This window comes from Salvia splendens, chromosome 12 (assembly GCF_004379255.2).
Source record: "Salvia splendens isolate huo1 chromosome 12, SspV2, whole genome shotgun sequence".
NCBI lineage: Eukaryota > Viridiplantae > Streptophyta > Magnoliopsida > Lamiales > Lamiaceae > Salvia > Salvia splendens.
Window position 1 is genome coordinate 19,984,975 of NC_056043.1, and position 20,552 is coordinate 20,005,526.

The 20,552-nt window shown below is 39.3% G+C and overlaps 2 long non-coding RNA genes across 2 annotated transcripts; one reads left to right on the forward strand and one right to left on the reverse strand.

Annotated features, from left to right (window-relative positions):
- Positions 1-14,403: 14,403 nt before the first annotated feature.
- Positions 14,404-15,103, reverse strand: LOC121759126. Its single transcript, XR_006041600.1, has 2 exons — positions 15,061-15,103; positions 14,404-14,605 (listed from the first exon to the last, which is right to left on the reverse strand). It is a non-coding gene; the product is annotated as an uncharacterized LOC121759126 (long non-coding RNA).
- Positions 15,104-16,351: 1,248 nt separating this feature from the next.
- Positions 16,352-17,175, forward strand: LOC121759125. The gene is made up of 2 exons (XR_006041599.1): positions 16,352-16,488; positions 16,881-17,175. It is a non-coding gene; the product is annotated as an uncharacterized LOC121759125 (long non-coding RNA).
- Positions 17,176-20,552: the final 3,377 nt, after the last annotated feature.

The following is a 20,552-nucleotide window of genomic DNA, read 5'->3' on the forward strand; positions in this document are numbered from 1 at the left end:
GTATATGGTGTAATTCTGCTCTCTCACTACTGAGCTCTATCGAGCTATTTATACAAGATGCAATCAAGAAATAAAATCCAACTAACTCTATTTCCCAAAGTTAGTTATAACCGCTGCTCGGCTAAAACCGAACTGCCATTCTTGGTTATCAACCGAACTGCATTTCTCGGCTATCAACCGAACTGCCTTTCTCGGCTATCAACCGAACTGCCTTTCTCGGCTATCGACCGAACTGCCTTTCTCGGCTAGCTCAAAGCCGAGCTTTACTTCTTGATCTCTTCTCGGAGCTGCCGAGGCTCCACCACTCGATCACAACCGGACTCAAAGCCGAGCTTCATTTCCGAGCTCAGAAGCCGAGCTCCAGTAGTTTGCATGGACACACTTTCACAATAACTGTTCAACGTACATCCTTGGAATTCCCTTATCCCTCATATCTTTATCTTTGTGATTTATTTGCAATTAGTTGTTTACTTGCTTTTACTTGTTTTATTTTAAAAAATCTCCAAAACTCTTGTTTCTCTAAATAGTATTTGACGCTTAGTACATGATAGCCAGTTACAATTATATTCCCTGTATTTGATATCACGTTACTGACCTTTTGTAACACCCGAAAAAAAAGAAATAAGATGAAAAAAAATCAAATTAATCTAATTAAATCTTTTCCTAGTTGACTTGGTCACAAGATCTGCCTTAATCCAAATTTTAAAAATATTAAACAAATACAAATTAATTCAAAAAAAAAGAAATCGAATTCTCCCCCTCAACCCATTAGAAAAACCGCCCCTCTCTCCCCTAAATCTCTCCCATATCTTTAACCACCCTTCCTCTATATTAAATCTTCAATCAGTTTATTTTTCCCTCACCTATCGTTCTCTGCGAGCAAGAAAACCAAGACCTATTCTTCTCAATCAGATTCAAGAAATCGAGAACCCAACTCGAAGGAGGGAGCTATTGGTTGTTTTCTCAAAATCTGTTCAAGGTATGCTTCCTCCCAATTCCAATTCCTATCGTGTACCTCATACTGAAGCATACCATATAGTTTGAAACTCAAATATCTGCTAGAACATATTACTTTGTTGCACCAATGGAAACTCGAAATCGAAGTAAAATAAATCAAAGAATTGAACCTTATTTCACTAAATCAAAAAGTAAGAACTTGTCTGCAAGATTTAAATCGGAAATTTATGGGGTAAATCGGGGCTGCCGATCTGGACGGTACAATGGCTGGATTGGACGGACAGCGCTCTCGAACCCCGGCGAACGGCGGCGTTCAGCGGCGACGCAGCGGCATCGGGGCGACGGTTGCAGCGGAGGAGCCCGACGGCAGGGATGCCTACCGAACGGCGACGGCAGCAGCGGCTGAACGGCGACCCACGCGACATCGGTGAAGTCCGCCGAGGAACAGCGGCGGTAGTGTTTTGACAGCAGCTGCCGAACTGAGCTTGCGGCGGCGAGTTTTATCAATGGCGAGGAGAGATCGAGAGGGAGAAAGATGTCAGCTTTGTGCTTCTAATTTTTGGGGATTTGTAGTTCCTAAATTGAGACACTAAAATTTGAGAGATGATTTGTGAATTTTAGAAGAATGATAGAGAGTGAGAGGGCGTGAGCTTTACACAGGCTGAGAGTGGAGATTTGAGATAGAGAGAGAGAGAGTTGTTTTGTTTGAAATAAAAAGGGAGAGAGATGTGTTAATGATGGATGGGAGTAAATACATGCTGCTGACTCCTTTTCTTTTTGTTTAATTCTACTAATTATTTTTTTGGATGGGCCCAATTAGGTTGTGTATAGTAGTTTTAAAGTGGGGATTTGATACGTGTATTTTTGGGTTTGGAAGATATGTATATACACAAATGGTGGCTGGAATAAATTAATTATCGGGGATGAGCGCGAACAATGGAAATTTTATCAAGGAAAAGACGAAGGATAAAATGAGCACGCACGTAGGATGCATGCATTGTTTTTAAGTTAATGTTTTTCTCAAAGTCTAATTAGCATGCTATTTGTTTTATTGCGAAAGGGTGATCTCCGTAAGCGAAGTAAGATCGAAAAGGAAAATTCAAATTCAGAAAATTAAACGAACGAGGAGGGCTTTCTTTTTAAATAAGGGCAATGCCCTAAGTATATTTTTATGTGAAAATGATATGAATATTTGTCATGCCTTGTTTTGTTTTATCTATGGAACCTATCTGATGTGGCTTTTGCCATCAATGGATAATCGAATTCGGGTCTGTTTAGGGAGTGAGTCCATATTCAAGCTAGTGTACACCAATGGGGATCGTGAGCCGTCTTTTGGGTCGGCCGGTCTAGTGACTTGGAATGTGGCCACATTCCTTGTCATCAATGGATCAGATATGGTAGACATCTATGGGAAAATGACTGATCAGTCGAATTTTACAATGGAAATGATTTTAGTGTCTCGGGCATTTCAAAGTTAAAACCCGAGGTCACTCAATGGTGGCATGATAAATACTTTTTATAAAATGTTTTCGGCATGAGTCCACTGAGTGCATCAAGTACTCAGCCCTGCATTTCTTTTTAAAAATGTGCAGGTTGAGCGTGACGGGTGTGGTGGGTGTTGAGCAAGACCGTTGAAGAAATTTAAGTGTCTAGAATGTGTCATGTCTTCACACGTGGCATGTTCCTTCTCTCAAATGTTTCCGCTGAGTAGTTGTCCTTCTTTTGAGTTCTTGTATCGTTGAGATAATATTCATTTTTGAGTTGTTGATTGTTGAGATACTCTGATTTTATTCGAGCTATTCCCGTTTGTTTCGAGCTATGGTCGAGTTGTATTGTTTTCCTCTTTCTTCCCCGCTTCTTTAATCCTCCCCTAGTCGCGATCAACCGTGTTTTCTATCCTTAGAAAATGCGGGTGTGACACCTTGAGCTATACTATTTATGCCTTGTATACTTGCAGGTAGTTGTAATGCTAAAAAACAGTGCATCAACATGTACCAACTTTTGCTTCATCTTGGAATCCTTCACAGAACTGTCAAAATCTCTAACCAATTTCCTCTTGATACCTGGAGTAATGTCACCTCCATTTTTCACCACCACACTGTTCTTACTAGAGATGCCCACCGGTTCCGGTTCCGGCAGTTAACCGGCGAACCGGAACCCTGGCGATTTTCTCAAACTGGAACCAACGCAATTCGGGTCGCGGTCCGGTTCAGGTTCATGATTTTTCAAACCGTCATCGAACCGCCGGTTCGGGCATGAAAACCAAGGCGATAGGGAGGGGGTAGCTTTTCAGGCGGTTTTTGGACCGGAAACCGGCGGTTAACCACCGGTTCAGTGGCTTTTGGTGTCGGCGCGTGACACGAGGCGACATGGCACAGCTTTTGGCAGACGGTTTGTTGACCGAACCGGAGGTTTTGTCCCCGAAACCGGCGGTTTTTCGCCAAAACAGCCGGTTTTCCAAAAATTTAAATTTTATTTTTCAAATTTCAAATTCGAATTCTTCCATTCCCCCCCCCCCAATTTTTATCTATAAATACCCCTCTCTATTCTCATTTACATTCACCCCACTCTTGTGTTAATAAGAGTTTCTCTCTTCAATCTCCCAATTCTCTCTCTTTTTCCCCACATTTCATGTTTTTTTTATTTACGTTCCGAGTCCGACGACACTTGTAAATTATATTACATTCTTGTATGTTGTATACTTGTAAGTTGTATATCTATTGTAAATTGTAATGTATCGTTGTCCGTTACAACTCAAATTCAATAAAATTGATATCATTTTCTCCTTATTTTTCTTATTTCTATTTGAATTATACATTGTCTTGTTCCAATATATTGTCTAAATCCAAATTTCAAATTAAAAAAAAATCGAACCGCGAAACCGCCGATTTTCGAACCGGAACCGCCTAAACCGCCGGAAAACCGGCGGTTCCGAACAGGAACCGGAACCGTGAAATAGCCTCACGGTCCGGTTCTGGTTCCGCCTTCGACCAAACCGGAACCGGCGGTACGGCGATTCTGAACCAGTACCGCCGGTTTTCGAACCGTGGACAACACTAGTTCTTACTATCCATTGGTGGACACACATCAGACATATCATCTAAATCAATTAAAAAAGCATCCTTTAGTTCCACATCATTTTTCATACTGCTCATAATGGGAGAGAACAACCTATAACCAGACACATAATAATATCACTGATTAATAATAATTTAATAATACTAATTAATTACTATAAACTTTTAAAAAATATATAAAATACCTTTAAGGAATCATCATCATTTCCCAAGACAACTATTGGAGACAGCCTATTGCATTTTTCTTGGAAGAATGTGAAGTATTATTTTACAAAGAGCGAAACAAAATATAGACAATCAGAAAATACAAAAATTACATTAAAATAAGTGAACAAAATACTGCCAGTTTCCCACCCAAAAGGGTATTATGGTAACTTCAACCAACTGTCACTTTTTATTGTATAAGTAAAGGCCAAAATTGGTCCTGAACATATGCACATTTTATCATTTTGGTCATAAACATTATCTTTTGAATTTTTTGGTCCTGGACATTTCAAATCGGATCACAATTGGTCCTCCGTTAACAATTCCGTTAATATTTAACGGTCAATGATTTTAATCACAATTTTGACCAACTTATAATTATTTAATCATCAAAAATATTTTTTAAATAAAATCATAAATAATTTGATTATTTAAAAATTGTTTAAGTTGAAATAAATAATTTATGATTTTTTTGATGATAAACACAATTTTGACCAACTTAAACAATTTTTAATTATTTAATCATCAAAATCATTATTTTTAAATAAAATCATAAATAATTTAATTATTTAAAAATTGTTGAAGTTGTAATAAATAATTTATGATTTTTTTATGATAAACACAATTTTGATCAACTTAAATAATTTTTAATTATTTAATCATCAAAATTATTTTTTTTAAATAGAATCATAAATAATTTTGTTATTTAAAAATTGTTTAAGTTGGAATAAATAATTTAATTATTTAAAAATTATTTAATTATTTCTAATAAATAATTTATGATTTTATTTAAAAAATAATTTTGATGATTAAATAATTATAAATTGTTTAAGTTGGTCAAAATTGTTATTAAAATCGTTGACCGTTAAATATTAACGGAATTGTTGACGGAGGACCAATTGTGATCCGATTTGAAATGTCCAGGACCAAAAAAATCAAAAGATAAAGTTTAGGACCAAAATGATAAAATGGACATATGTTCAGGATCAATTTTGGCTTTTACTCAAATTTAAAAAATACTTTTGATAGCTGACTAAAATTAGGCTTCAGATTCGGTTTTACTTTATGTTAGGGTTTTGTATACTAGAAATCACCTTTCGAGTGATTGGATACTGTAAAACTCTAATGGTTATTTTCCAATAAATGCAACAGATTATTTTTGTCATAATGTTGTTATGTTTTACATTTAATGGTTGTTTATTGCATATTTAAATGTATGAGCAAACGTAACAAAGTCTAAGTCTTTGTTTTAGTAGACCGGTTGTGGGCGTCGTCCAATTTAAGGTAACACGGTCAGTTCTAAACAAAGAAAAAATAAGAATTTCACAACCTAGATAGGCCTAGACTACCTATCGCGAAAGGTTGCAATGTCAGTCCGATTATTTCTAAACCTTATTGAAATAAGATGACGTTGGTGTGGTATAGCACTTAATGGATCTAACAGCAAGACGAGTCTTTATGCTATCTACTGAAAGACGAGGTCTTGAGAATTAATTTCTTAATCAATGTACGTTAGCATTGAGCATACGATATTGAGTATCCACTACTTTGACTTACCAAAGGTGCTGGTTTTTCGTAACCCAACGATCCAGGTATATTGGGTAGTGGTGATCATTATCTAGAGGTGCTAGGTTTGCTATTATGTTGAAACGTGCGCGAGGAGAGTCTCGTTTGATAACATCCACAAGAGGAGCTCGAAACGAGGTTTTATTATTCGGAACCTAGCTAGTTGGAGTTTGATTACTCTATGAATAATAAATAAGAGTTTCTTGCTAAGTCCACTCTTGGAATTCGAAATATGTTAATTAATTAAGTCTATAGCAGACATTAATTAATTAATGGATGTTTCCATCTTAAGCGCGGGAAATAAATCAAATACAATTAAAGGAAACCCGGAATACTTGTAATTTCGGATTTGGAAGACAGTGCAATATTACTTCTGTAGTGGCTGCTCGTAATATTCCAATATAAGCTTATATTAAATTGTGAGTTCAATTTGATTAGTAAAAAGCTAATTGGGTGAGGCCTGTTCCAGATTCTTCCTTAGATCCCTGACTGGGCCCAATATGTGACTTATATAAATAGGAGAATAAAGGAGACAGAAAACACAACAATTAATTTGTAAAAATTTTCGTCCCCCCCCCCCCCCCTCTTGAGAGAGTTTTCGAAAATTGTGCTCCCTCCGTGAGCTGAGTTCTGTCTTCCATTATTTGAGTCCTAGTACGTTGGTGAGATTTTCCCACACAAATATCAGCGAGTCCGGGACACCAGTCAGAAGATCCGAGGTCTTGTATTGAAGATCTTCACGTGGAGACGGAGCAATCCATCATCGATTCTTGATTGAATCAACGAGGTAAATTGGTTAATTCCGTAGTAAGCATGTTTTAGGAATTTTATGTGCTAAAGCATGTTTTAATTCAAGTTATGAGCATGATACATGTGATAATTACGCGAATAGATTTTGTCCAAATAATCTGCTAAATAGATCAAATTCATGTGATCCGTTTTGAACGCACGCTTCCGCTGCCAGCCCCTTCAGCTGGTATCAGAGCCAGTCTTTGGCTCTGATTATTTGGATTTAAATTTCGCGAAATTGATGTATGCTTGTGTTATTTGATTGCGAAGCATGTTCTTGGTATTTTGTTTAATTAATTATGCATGATGAACACAAGAACTATCGAATCAAAGAACTTGAATTGCTCGAACGCACCACGTGCGATCGAGATAGGGATGTCGAGACAGTGGGAGCCGGGAGCCGTGATCACGGGGCGACGCGCGAACGAGTGGGGACTCGTGCGCGCCGCCGGCCGAGACCACACGCACCAGATGGAACCCGGGTCAAGGTCGACACGGCGGTGACTGGCGCGGAGTGGTGGCTCGTCCGAGAACCACCGAGACACCGCGAGACACCGGGCCGAACCCTAGGCGGAAGGTCCGAGCTGGCCGAGAGCGGGCGCACCACCGTGCGCGCCGCTGGCCAAGAGCTCGCGACACCCGACGGCTCGGAGGGTCAAGCCGGGCGCCGAGACGCTGTCCGAGAGGCGCGAACCTCGTACGATGAGATAACGATGAAAGTTTATTTTAATGATTATTTAATTATTTTATTAAAAGATATCATTAAAATATTATTATTTAATGGAAATAAAATCTTTTTGGAAGATTTACCTAGATTTTAGGAATAATTTTATTATTATCTATATCTATGGAAATAAATAATATTATTTTATTCCTAGATGATATAGATGAGAATAATTTAATAGTTTCCTAATATTTATCTAGATTTAAGGAATATTTTTATTATTTTCTATATCTATGGAAATAAATAATAATATTTTGATTCCTAGATGATATGGATAAGAATAATTTAATGGTTTCCTAATATTTATATATCTAAGATCCTAAAAAGGATAGATATGTATGAATACATTAAATAATGAAATATCTCTTCCTAATCTTGAACATGGAATTAATTTGAATTTAATTTTTCATGTCTTATTAAGAATTAAATAATTTGTTTATTTTAGACATACCTTATAGTAGACATGAATAAGAATTATATTCTAGAACAATAATTTCCTAATGGAAGATACCAATTAATAAAAGATTTAATTATCCAGTAGATTAAATACCAACAGAATTTAATTAAGCCTTAAACTGCCTCAAGGCTAAGGATAATTAAAGTAAAACCATAACCCAAAATATCTAAGCTATAATTACGAACTCAACGTTTGTATATGGTCTCCATCAATTGGTCTGCAATTTATGAAGCCTTTTTCTAATATTATCGCCACCTGCTCTGTGGGGACAATAATCCTAAGAAAATAGCAAGTTCATGAGGGCGGACTTCTCAAATATAAATAGTATGAACTAGAATGTAGTTTCCAATATTATCGCCACCTGCTCTGTGGGGACAATAATCCTAAGAAACTGCGAGATTCAGAAGTTCACACAGGATTTATGAGATAGCTTGATCTTGTTAGCAGCACACAAGCATTGTTATGGGAGTGTGATGTAGAAATGAGACTCTGTAATGCTAAATTTGATGGTCTTGCTTAGGCAACATTAGGCGGCCATGCAACTCTGTGGTCTCTGGACTATTCGTCCGTGTTGTGACCAGTAAAATTGTAAGATTTTAATGCGTATTGACTTCCTCTGAGGGTACAAAATTTTAATTTTACAGTTGTAAGATTTTGAAAAGTTTTATAGTTAATCTAATCAAACTTCTTACATAAGTTTATGACAATAGTAAAATACTTTGTTTTGCAGTACAAATCAAATCGTCAATATGTCATTCAATCCTCTTTCCGCAATTCTCAAAGAAAATAAACTCGAGGGCCAAAATTACATAGAATGGAAACAAAATTTGGACATCGTTCTCGCAGCAGATGAGTACATCTTTGTGCTCACCACCCTGCGACCTCCAGTGCCGGCGGCTACCGCTGCGGCAGGAGTCAGAGATGCACACAGACGGTGGCATAAGGCGAATGAGATGGCTAAGTGCTACATGTTGGCTTCTATGTCTTCAGTACTCAAGCATTAGCATTCAGCCATGGAAACAGCCGCCGAGATTATGCAGAATCTCAAAAATCTTTTTGGTACTCAGAATCGAACGGCGAAGTCTCAAGCCTTTCGGAATATCATGTCGAAGACAATGAAGGAAGGCTCGTCTGTGAGGGACCACGTCCTCGAGATGATGGGCCACCTCAACCAAATTGAGGTCTTGGGAGGGACAATCGATCTCGAGTCCCAGGTAACGATAATCCTTCAAAGTCTTCCCCCTAGCTTCCAACAGTTCAAGCTCAACTTCGAGATGAACAAAAGGAATTACACCTTGGCAGAGCTGTTGACTGAACTCCAGTCGGCAGAGGACCTTATGGTCCAGGCTAAGGCGGCCATGATGATTTCGGCGCCTCGTTCCTCTGGCTTAAAGCCTAGCAAAGGAAAAAGGCAAGCACCGAACTCAGGACCGGCCAGGATAGCTAAGGGAAAGAAGAAGAAGAGGGCTAACAAGAAGCCCACGGGGAAGTGTTTCAAGTGTGGAGAAAAGGGGCATTGGAAGCCAGACTGTCCTAAACGGGGCAAGGCTACAGGTATGCACCAGGCTCTAGTTGTCGAGTCTTGTTTGACTTCGACATCAATTTGCACTTGGGTTATTGACACAGGAGCCACTGATCATATTTGTTTTGATCCTGACTTATTGCAGGTGACAAGACGGCTACATGATCGTGAGATCGAAGTCCAGCTGGGCGACGCTACCAAAGTCGCGGCCGTTGCAGTGGGAGACATATATTTGCGTTTTAGTAGTGATAGATTTTTTATTTTGAAGAATGTTTTGTTGATACCTTCTTTTAGAAGAAATTTAATTTCAGTTTCTAAATTGGTTTATGATGGATATTCGATTTCTTTTAATGACAACTGCGTTATTAAGAAAGATCGTTCTTATATCTGTCGTGGTATCATGGAAAACAATCTGTACACAATCACTTCTACACAGTTTAATAATCGCAAATCAGAACTCAATACAACATCGAAAATTTCAAAGAAACGAAAAGAACCTTCAAATTCAATGAACGAAACGTACTTGTGGCACCTTAGACTTGGTCATGCCAATGAAAGGAGGATCCATTCTCTTGTTCAACAAGATCTTATCAAAGGTCTAGAGGATGAACCTTTTCATAAGTGTGAGTCATGCTTAGAAGGCAAGATGACCAAGAGGCCTTTTAAGGCTAAGGGCAATAGGTCCAAGGAAGTACTTGAGCTCTTTCATTCCGATGTATGTGGACCAATGTCAACTGAGGCAAGAGGTGGTTTTCGATACTTCATCACATTTATTGATGACTTCTCGAAAATTGGATATGTCTACTTGATGCGTCACAAGTCAGAGTCTTTTGACAAGTTTAAAGACTTTAAGACTCTTGTGGAGAAGTATCATGGGAAGAATATCAAATGCCTACGATCTGATCGTGGAGGCGAATACCTCAGTGCCGAATTTTTGGACTACTTATCGGAAGTGGGAATTCAATCCCAACTGACTGCGCCGGGCACGCCCCAGCAGAACGGCGTGGCTGAAAGAAGGAACAGGACCTTATTAAACATGGTTCGATCGATGATGAGTTATGCACGTCTGCCTATTTCGTTTTGGGGACATGCCTTGCTTTTCGCAAGTCACATTTTAGACAATTTACCATCAAAATCCGTACCTAAAACTCCATATGAGTTGTGGACTGGGCGTAAGCCCAATCTAGCACATCTCAAGGTTTGGGGTTGCCCGGCTCATGTATTGGAAAAGGATCCAACTAAGCTAGGATCTAGGACGGAGGTATGTTTGTTTATAGGATACCCCAAAGGAACGAAAGGTTATGAATTCTTTAGTCTCCGAGATAAGAAAGTCATTGTGAGCACTCACGCGACATTCTTAGAGGAAGACTATGTAATGAATCATAAACCCAGCAGTGAAGTGGCTCTTGATGAGCTAACTTCTGTCACAAGTTCCATTAACCAAGAACAAGTACCAAGTGTACAAACAATTCCCGAAACTTCAACTTCTACTCAAAATATTGTAGTGCCGCGCCGTAGTGGGAGGGTCTCACATGAGCCCAACAGATACATTGGTTTGGGAGAATCTATGGATCACTCCTCGGACAGCAATGTATTAGATCCCTGGAACTTTGCGGAGGCGCGGGCAGATATCGATCATTGCGAATGGGTAAAAGCAATGGATTCGGAACTACAATCTATGATAGACAAAGACGTCTACGATTTGTCCGTCCTACCCGAAGGTTGTACTGCCATTGGGAGCAAGTGGATATATAAACGTAAACGTGGACCCGATGGACGAGTTAAAGTCTTCAAAGCAAGACTAGTGGCCAAGGGGTATACCCAAAAGGAAGGCATCGATTATGATGAGACCTTCTCCCCAGTGGCCATGCTCAAATCGATCCGGATACTGTTGTCTATTGCAGCTTATATGAATTGGGATGTATGGCAGATGGACGTTAAGACTGCATTTCTAAACGGCAGTCTTGAGGAGACCATCTACATGGAACAACCCGAAGGATATGCCATAAAGGGCAAAGAACACATGGTTTGGAAGCTTAAGAAGGCCATTTATGGCCTCAAGCAAGCATCCAGATCGTGGAACCAATGTTTCAATCAAACTGTTTGCAAGTTTGGATTCGAAAAGTGCCCAAGTGAAAGCTGTGTGTATAAGAAAGTTGATAAGAGGAATGTGGTGTTCTTAGTTTTATATGTAGATGACATTCTTCTAATTGGAAACAATAAAAAGATGTTGTCATCAGTTCGAACATGGTTATCAAACCAGTTCGAGATGAAGGATATGGGAGACGCGGGACACATCCTCGGGATCAAGGTTCTTCGGAATCGAGATAAGAAGATGTTGTGCTTATCTCAAGAATCTTACATCGAAACAGTACTTAGTCGTTTTAGCATGCAGGATGCCAAGAAAGGTTTCTTACCTTTTAGACATGGCATCAATTTATCTCAAGAGATGTGCCCTAAAACGCCGTCTGAGATACAAGCAATGAGAAGGATTCCATATGCTTCGGCAGTTGGAAGTCTCATGTATGCTATGCTTTGTACTAGACCAGATATTTGCTTTGCTGTTGGCATGGTGGCAAGATATCAGTCGAATCCGGGCCAAGGACATTGGACTGCCATAAAGAACATACTCAAGTACCTTAAACGGACTAAGGACTATGCTCTAGTTTACAATGCAGCCGAGCTCTGTCCTTTGGGATATACTGACTCAGACTTTCAAGCTGATCAGGACTCGAGAAAATCTACTTCAGGATATGTGTTCACCTTAGGAGGTGGAGCCATAATTTGGAAGAGTGTGAAGCAGAAATGCATCGCGGACTCGACCATGGAAGCCGAGTATGTGGCCGCTTCGGAGGCTGCAAAAGAGGCTGTATGGCTCAAGAACTTCCTTATGGATTTAGGTGTGGTTTCGAATCTGCCCAAGAGCATCACCATTTATTGTGACAATTCTGGTGTTGTGGCAAACTTGAAAGAACCAAGAGCTCACAAAGCGAGCAAACACATAGAGCGGAAGTATCATATCAGAGGTATAGTGCAGAGAGGAGACATAAAAGTGGTCAAGATTGCGTCAGAGAACAACCTGGCAGATCCTTTTACAAAGGCTTTGGCGGTAAAACCGTTCGATAGCCACGTTGAAGGGATGGGAGTTCGACTCATTCAAGACCTCAACTCGCTTTCAGTATAAGTGGGAGAAATTTAGACGTGTGCACTACTATTTTGTATACTCGAAAGCTGTTTTGAGTATAAGTGGGAGATTGTTAGGGTTTTGTATACTAGAAATCACCTTTCGAGTGATTGGATACTGTAAAACTCTAATGGTTATTTTCCAATAAATGCAACAGATTATTTTTGTCATAATGTTGTTATGTTTTACATTTAATGGTTGTTTATTGCATATTTAAATGTATGAGCAAACGTAACAAAGTCTAAGTCTTTGTTTTAGTAGACCGGTTGTGGGCGTCGTCCAATTTAAGGTAACACGGTCAGTTCTAAACAAAGAAAAAATAAGAATTTCACAACCTAGATAGGCCTAGACTACCTATCGCGAAAGGTTGCAATGTCAGTCCGATTATTTCTAAACCTTATTGAAATAAGATGACGTTGGTGTGGTATAGCACTTAATGGATCTAACAGCAAGACGAGTCTTTATGCTATCTACTGAAAGATGAGGTCTTGAGAATTAATTTCTTAATCAATGTACGTTAGCGTTGAGCATACGATATTGAGTATCCACTACTTTGACTTACCAAAGGTGCGGGTTTTTCGTAACCCAACGATCCAGGTATATTTGGTAGTGGTGATCATTATCTAGAGGTGCTAGGATTGCTATTATGTTGAAACGTGCGCGAGGAGAGTCTCATTTGATAACATCCACAAGAGGAGCTCGAAACGAGGTTTTATTATTCGGAACCTAGCTAGTTGGAGTTTGATTACTCTATGAATAATAAATAAGAGTTTCTTGCTAAGTCCACTCTTGGAATTCGAAATATGTTAATTAATTAAGTCTATAGCAGACATTAATTAATTAATGGATGTTTCCATCTTAAGCGCGGGAAATAAATCAAATACAATTAAAGGAAACCTGGAATACTTGTAATTTCGGATTTGGAAGGCAGTGCAATATTACTTCTGTAGTGGCTGCTCGTAATATTCCAATATAAGCTTATATTAAATTGTGGGTTCAATTTGATTAGTAAAAAGCTAATTGGGTGAGGCCTGTTCCAGATTCTTCCTTAGATCCCTGACTGGGCCCAATATGTGACTTATATAAATAGGAGAATAAAGGAGACAGAAAACACAACAATTAATTTGTAAAAATTTTCGTCCCCCCCCCCCTCTTGAGAGAGTTTTCGAAAATTGTGCACGGAGCTTCCATTATTTGAGTCCTAGTACGTTGGTGAGATTTGCCCACACAAATATCAGCGTGTAGTCCGGGACACCAGTCAGAAGATCCGAGGTCTTGTATTGAAGATCTTCACGTGGAGACGGATCAAGCCATCATCGATTCTTGATTGAATCAACGAGGTAAATTGGCTAATTCTGTAGTAAGCATGTTTTAGGAATTTTATGTGCTAAAGCGTGTTTTAATTCAAGTTATGAGCATGATACATGTGATAATTACGCGAATAGATTTTGTCTAAATAATCTGCTAAATAGATCAAATTCATGTGATCCGTTTTGAACGCACGCTTCCGCTGCCAGCCCCTTCACTTTATACTCCAATGGGACTTGTTTACTCATGGATACTTAGGCTGAAATTTTTCTGTATTGCCCTCCATTTTTGTTTTTGTTGGTAGAGGCTGTCTTGAATTTGTAGTGTGTCGCTGCATATTCGTTCTCTTTGAGTTGTTCTCACAAAATTGTTTGATCGACTTTATCTACTGTTTTCCTATGAAGTTTAATTGATATTCTATGACGAGCTTGTTGCTTGTGAGGTTCTCTCATTTGTTGTTACACAATTTGAATGTTTTTCATGTTTGTTTAATGGAAGGATGACGTTATGTCACGACCACAACTCCCTAATACTAGTGAGCGTAGCTATTTCGTGACTAAAATAATCTCATCGATCATGAAATAAACATAAGAGCAATAAATCAACTCGAGGTAATAGTTTCGAAGGCGAATGAGTATATAGTCAAAAGAGAATCAGAGCGTCAAGACTAAATTCATAAATTTCTAGAACATAATTCTATTTCAGCGGAAGAGTCCAAGACAAAATAGTATGTATGAAGACATATACTACTTTAGGCTACCTAACTACTTATTAATAGTCATTTCCCACCACATTCGCCTTCTCGTTCACGTTCAACCTGCACGTTAGAAAAGAAACATGCAGGGCTGAGTACTTGATATACTCAGTGAGCATAGTGCCAAAAATAAGTTCCTTTTAATTTGTCAGCCACGGTTGAGTGAACACGAGGTTTTCATTTTAAAAGACCCAAGTCACTAAATTCCTTTCATTTCATAAAATTGATTGCGCAGTCAAATAAACATAGATACCATATTTGAACGTATGTGAACCGGGAATGTGGTCATATTCCACGACGGTCACTGGACCGGCCAACTCGAAAGCTAGCACACGGTCCCCATATGTGTACACTAGTCCGAGTAGGGTTTGCGGCCCTACTGGGACCCGAATTCGATTTAACATGATTGGCATAGCCAAACAGATAGGTAATCATAAAAGCAAAACACGACATCACAAACATGTTTAGAAAATATTCACATTTTCATACAAAAATCACGTTTTGAAAAGAAGGCCCACCTCAGAGCTTAATTCATTGATTTGAAAGTTTCCTTGATTTAGTCCTAAACGCTGTGCGAAAACGCACCTTTAGGAACATCAAATAATACTTAATCAGGCTTAAGAAGCCAAATACTTGACGTGAATGCATCCTAAATGCATGATTATTTTATTCTTTTTTCCTCAATTCATAAGAAGTCTTTGAGCGTTAATTAAATCATGCAATTTAATTTTATGTGGAGGTCTACTAATTATTTGTTTAACGAAAGAGCGCTACCTCCTATGTAATTTATTTAAGCATAAAAAGAATAATCCTACGTCTACTCATTATTCCGGAATTAACTTGCGTACCATTAATTATTCGAGCACTTAAACTAAAGTCCGGGAATTAGGTTTATCATCATGGAATTAATTAACGAACCCTCAATTATTTGATCGGGCGACATAGGAGAGCACGCAAAGTAATTAAGTTCTTAACCCAAACTTTTAATTTTTAAATGGGTGGCCCAACTCCATGATTAAATTCACCAGCCCACCTTCCCATTTAATTTCCTTAATCTCTATTACTTTGGGAGGCCCAATAGAAAAGACAAAAGGAAGGCCCAGCAGGTGCCCCCTTAATCCCCTTCGGCCTCTTCCCCCTTCATTTCCACATTCCCAATTTGGGGATAAAATTCAAATCCCTAATCAGCCGTCCGTCGTTCCCTTCATCTCCTCCATTCGGCGCATCACTCCGGGCAGCCGCCTTGCGCCGCCGTCGTCTTCCCCCTCAGCGTCTCGCGTCACCGGAGGTCCTCCCCCCCTCTCTTCTCTTCCCTTTCTCTCCACCGTCGACTGCTCTCACTCCGTCTTGCCGCGACGCAGCTGCTTTCCGAGGGCTTGGAAGCTTCCCGCCGCTGCTACGGCTGTCGCCGCGTGGGGTGCGGCCTGCCAGCGCGAAGCCGGTGCCGCCGCCGCTGCACTCCCTCCGTCAGCGCTGGTGTGCGAACAACCGCTGCGTCCAAACGTTAAAGTCTTGGCCGTCGGGTTCCAGGAGTAGCAGTCGTTGGGATGCCGTCTCCCTCACGGCAGAAAGCTAAGTCATTTTTATTTACTGTTTGTTTGATTCAAATACTAGGTTTGTAACTTGGATTAAAGTCTCTTTGGTTCTTATGGTTCAAGCTTAAAACTCTCGATTTTCAATGTGAAATTCTATGACTGAAGCATCCAAAATTACTAAAAGCTTGTATGGCTGTATTATTATTATTTAGTGTCTAAGATTCAAGAGCTAAAGACTTTGTGGAGGAGCGATTTTGCTACTGTTGTGTTAAATCTTAGCATACTGAATGTTTTCACTAAGATGATTCATGCTTTCCTACTCCAACTGTGAAATGCATGAAGATTAAGGACGAGAGTGTGGTTACCTCTTGTGACAGTGAAGAAATGGGGCTTCCCTCGCTGTAACTCACAGTTATGCTCTAAACTCCCTAACTTTCAAACTCACTATTGTTGTGGGGAAAACTCAAGGTGTGTAGGAGAGTGTTCATAGGTGGTGTGGAGGGGATTTATAGGAAAAGAATGTGTACTTGTGAGGGAATTAAATGGGGCTGATTCTCATTTGTTTTTATCCACAGCATATCCCTCTTATTTGATCTCCTTGTAGTACCTTTACTTAAGGATTTTTGGTGGTATTTGTAGTACTAGGTACTTAGCTAATAACTCTCATTTGTTTGGATTTGACTTGCTCTCTTTGGTGAGTCTTTGGTCCTCCAAAGCTAAAGAGGGGTTGTCCATTTTCCTTTAATAAGCTTCATTAATTTCCCTTGTTCCTTAGCCCTTAAAACTTAGTCTTTATTTTGCAGGAGGAACAACGATTTGGGCTTCCATCTGCTATCCGTGATACGGGCTCGCTGGCCTGGGCCCAACGGGCTGACTCGGTTAAGGCCCGCGATGGGGGCGATTTGGGCTTGACGGGCCTTTGGGACTGGGCTGCGATTCGGGCCTAAAGAAGAGGCCCAAAGTGCTTGTTTGAAAACTTACATTCCGTTTCCTTCCTTCGTGTAATTTATTTGAAGTTAGTTGATAGTTTGTTGTGTATGTAAAATATATTCGAACACCTTTAGTCCGAAATCAACTTTATGTTCCATTTTATAATTATTATCGAAGTCGTTTTAGTTCGTTTGATGATTACTTTATGTTTAGTGTTGCGAACTAACAACATTAATTACCAACAAAGGGACAACGAGTTCCATTTAACTCAACGAAACAAGAGAGCGATAAATCTCTTGTTCGACATTAAAGATAATGAAAAAAAAAAGATAATAAAAGGGGCGGGTATTACACGTTATTGCACGGGCTGAAGAACTACGGGCTGAAGGAATAGAGAACTCGGATCATGAAGCCATCTTCTTGGAGCTTTTTGGGAAGGTGAAGGAAGAGAAAACAAATTTCTGGTGCTGGGCAAGCAACAAACATATTCTTCCCATTGGCCACTTACTCATTTGTGGGTTCTATCCCGTCAATGCTAGACAGATCGATGAAATGGTTGAGCAATGAGTTAAAGAACACTGTAATCAAATGTAGCTGCAACTTGAAAAGGTGCAAGCCGATTCAGATCGGAAAATTGCACTGGTGCGTGAGGAAGCGGCTAAGAGGGAGCAACAAATGCGAGAGGAAGCGACTACGAGGGAGCAACAGATGGAAGATCGAATGATGCGCGTTTTTAATGAAAAAATGGGACAAATGAAAAATGTATAGTTTAGTGTTATTTTGTAAGACAATATTATCTTTATACTCCCTCCGTCCCTCAAGAATATACACTCTTTCCTTTTTAGTCCGTCCCACAAGAATATGCACTTTCTAATTTTGGAAAGTCTTTTTCTCTCTAATGAGGTGAGACTCATTCTCCACTAACAATACTTTATTTACTTTTTCTCTCTACCTCTCTCTTACTTCACCAATTTTACATTAAAAACCGTACCGACCCCAAAGTGCATATTCTTTTGGAGACGGAGGGAGTATATTTTTGTTAAACAATCTTATCTTTTTAATGTTATTTAAGCTTTGTTTAGTTTTTAATATCCGATCATTTTTCATTTTTATAAATAATTAAAAATTATTTATAAAAATAATTTTAAAATAATATATATTTACAAATATAAAAAAATTAAGAATAACCTACTTCCGAGCACATGGATGTGCTCGTGAACTTGCTCGAATAGAGGCTATGCTCACTGCATCCAAACCTCACCTTTTGAAAATACCGATCACAATTAGGTGCTTGCCAACCTGGACGAACAACGGCTGTGCTGGGCACATGCAAATCTCCAAAACACCGAGCACCCATTGGTGCTTGCAGTTATCCGAGCACGTATACGTGCTTGCCAACCTGCTCGAACAGTGGCCATGCTCGCTACATCCAAACCCCTCACCTCTCCAAAACACCGAGCACCCATTGGTGCTTGCAATAATCCGACCACATGTAGGTGCTCGCCACTGCCGCGTGGTAACCGTGGTTAGTTGACCAGATCGCCGAGTACCAACAAGCACTCGGTGAAAAATGCCGAAGAAGCAAATACCGACTATCTAAAGTACTCGGAAAGTGGTCGGTAAAGTGAGATATACCAAGCATTTTCCCCTTTTTGCCAACCACTTTGGTGCTCGGTAAGCACCTCATTTTTTGTAGAGCTTGACTATTTCTTACCAAACCAATCAAGTTCTCAAGGGACCGGAAAAATCTATATTGCCCTATAAGGAATAATTTCGAATTGATTTTATTGTATTTTTTGTAATATACTCCCTTCATCTGCGATGGCAAGGCTGATATAAGGCAGAAGGTGGTAAGAGAGTGGTGTGCGACTAAGGTTTGAGAAATAAAAATAAAGAGGATAAAAGTTGCATTTCAAATTTAGATTTTACCGACCGATCTGATTTCAGTATTACCGATGAACTATATATGTCGATAAATTCAATATTTTTATACAACTTAAATAGATCATACAAATACGGACTAGTACATTCTGCCGGTACTACCAAAAAACAAGTATCCATTGGTAAAGTTGATGGTGATTATGGCGTCAAGGCATGGTGCCAAATTCGTTCAAAGATACGTTGGTAAACCTATTGAAGATTTTATCAGCAGAAATCTTATGGAAAAATCGCCGATAATCGCCATTTTTTTTAAGAGTGTTATGACACATGGAGAATGTTTCTGAGGGATGTATGCAATTTTGAAGATGATTTAAAATGAATAATGTGTGATGAAAGTTGATAATCCTGCTTATCTCTTCAACTATACTACTACATAACTTTTAGTGATCCAATGAGGATCTCGTGAGTTTGATGATCTGTTTTTGGAACTCACGTTCAACACTTACTTATTGTAGCTAGCAGCTATTACAAGTTACTTAAAGGGTGGCTTCCAATATAATACTGGAGCTCCGCATCTATTCAACTGTAAAAATTGTATACTAATTATAAATAAAAACAATAGATCTCACTTTACTGCTACAAGTTCATCCCAGTGTTCGATGACCTTTTTGCATATAGTGAACTGCACAAAAGGTCTCTAACTTTTCGCCTTATAACAGCAGAGACCTCTAACATTTAAAAATCGCATCACAAGTATCTAATAAAATATATAATCATAAACCTTATTTTTTTGGACCATAACACCCTCAGAGCTTAAAATGGCAAACTCAAACTTTTGTGAGGCCGCCACTACATCCCACCTACTGCATGTACTATAGACGAGACGACAAACCTAATTGATGGGACAGAAACATCATGTCTTTTTGTCCTCTCTCTTCTCTTTTCATCACCACAGAAACATCATGTTCAAGCCTAATTGGACTGAATTATTTAAGCAGCCTAAAATTAAATGTGATAAATAAGCGGCACGCCGAAATGTTCAAGTGTTCCCTATTGATGAACGTGGCACTATATGGTCCATGCGGTTACAATTTATTTACAAGACTAGTCTAGTATATAAAACATAAATATTGATTCTTATTTTATCCACGAGCAAGTGCCATTTTATAATTAAGAATAATCTTTGTAACTTTTGCTTGAGGAATAAATGCAAAATTATTTATACCGTGGCTTCTTTCAGAAAAAACAGATTTCAGTTAGGGGTCTATACATATTCCCTATACAAAAAAAAGGATGCTAAAACCCCTTAGAGCATCCGCAACGCGGTGCCGTCGCCGTTCCTATGCCGTTCCGGAGGAACGGTTTCGCGGCGGCACGCGTTGCAGCGTGCGTTCCGTCGCCATTCCGTGCCGCCACCGTTCCCATGCCGTGCCGCGTTTCGTTCCTCCGGAACGCGGAACGAAACGTTCCGCCACGCGCCGAGGCGACGTGGCGGACTCCCATTCGATGCGTGAAGCCCACTCGCTGCCCCGCGAGTGGGCTTCGTCCCGATGACGCAATAATTCATTTTTTTTTTAAAAAAATTCGAATTTAATAAAAAAAAAATAAAATTTTTTTTTATTAACGGTAATGAGACCGTTAATTTTATAGCCGTTTGTTTTTTT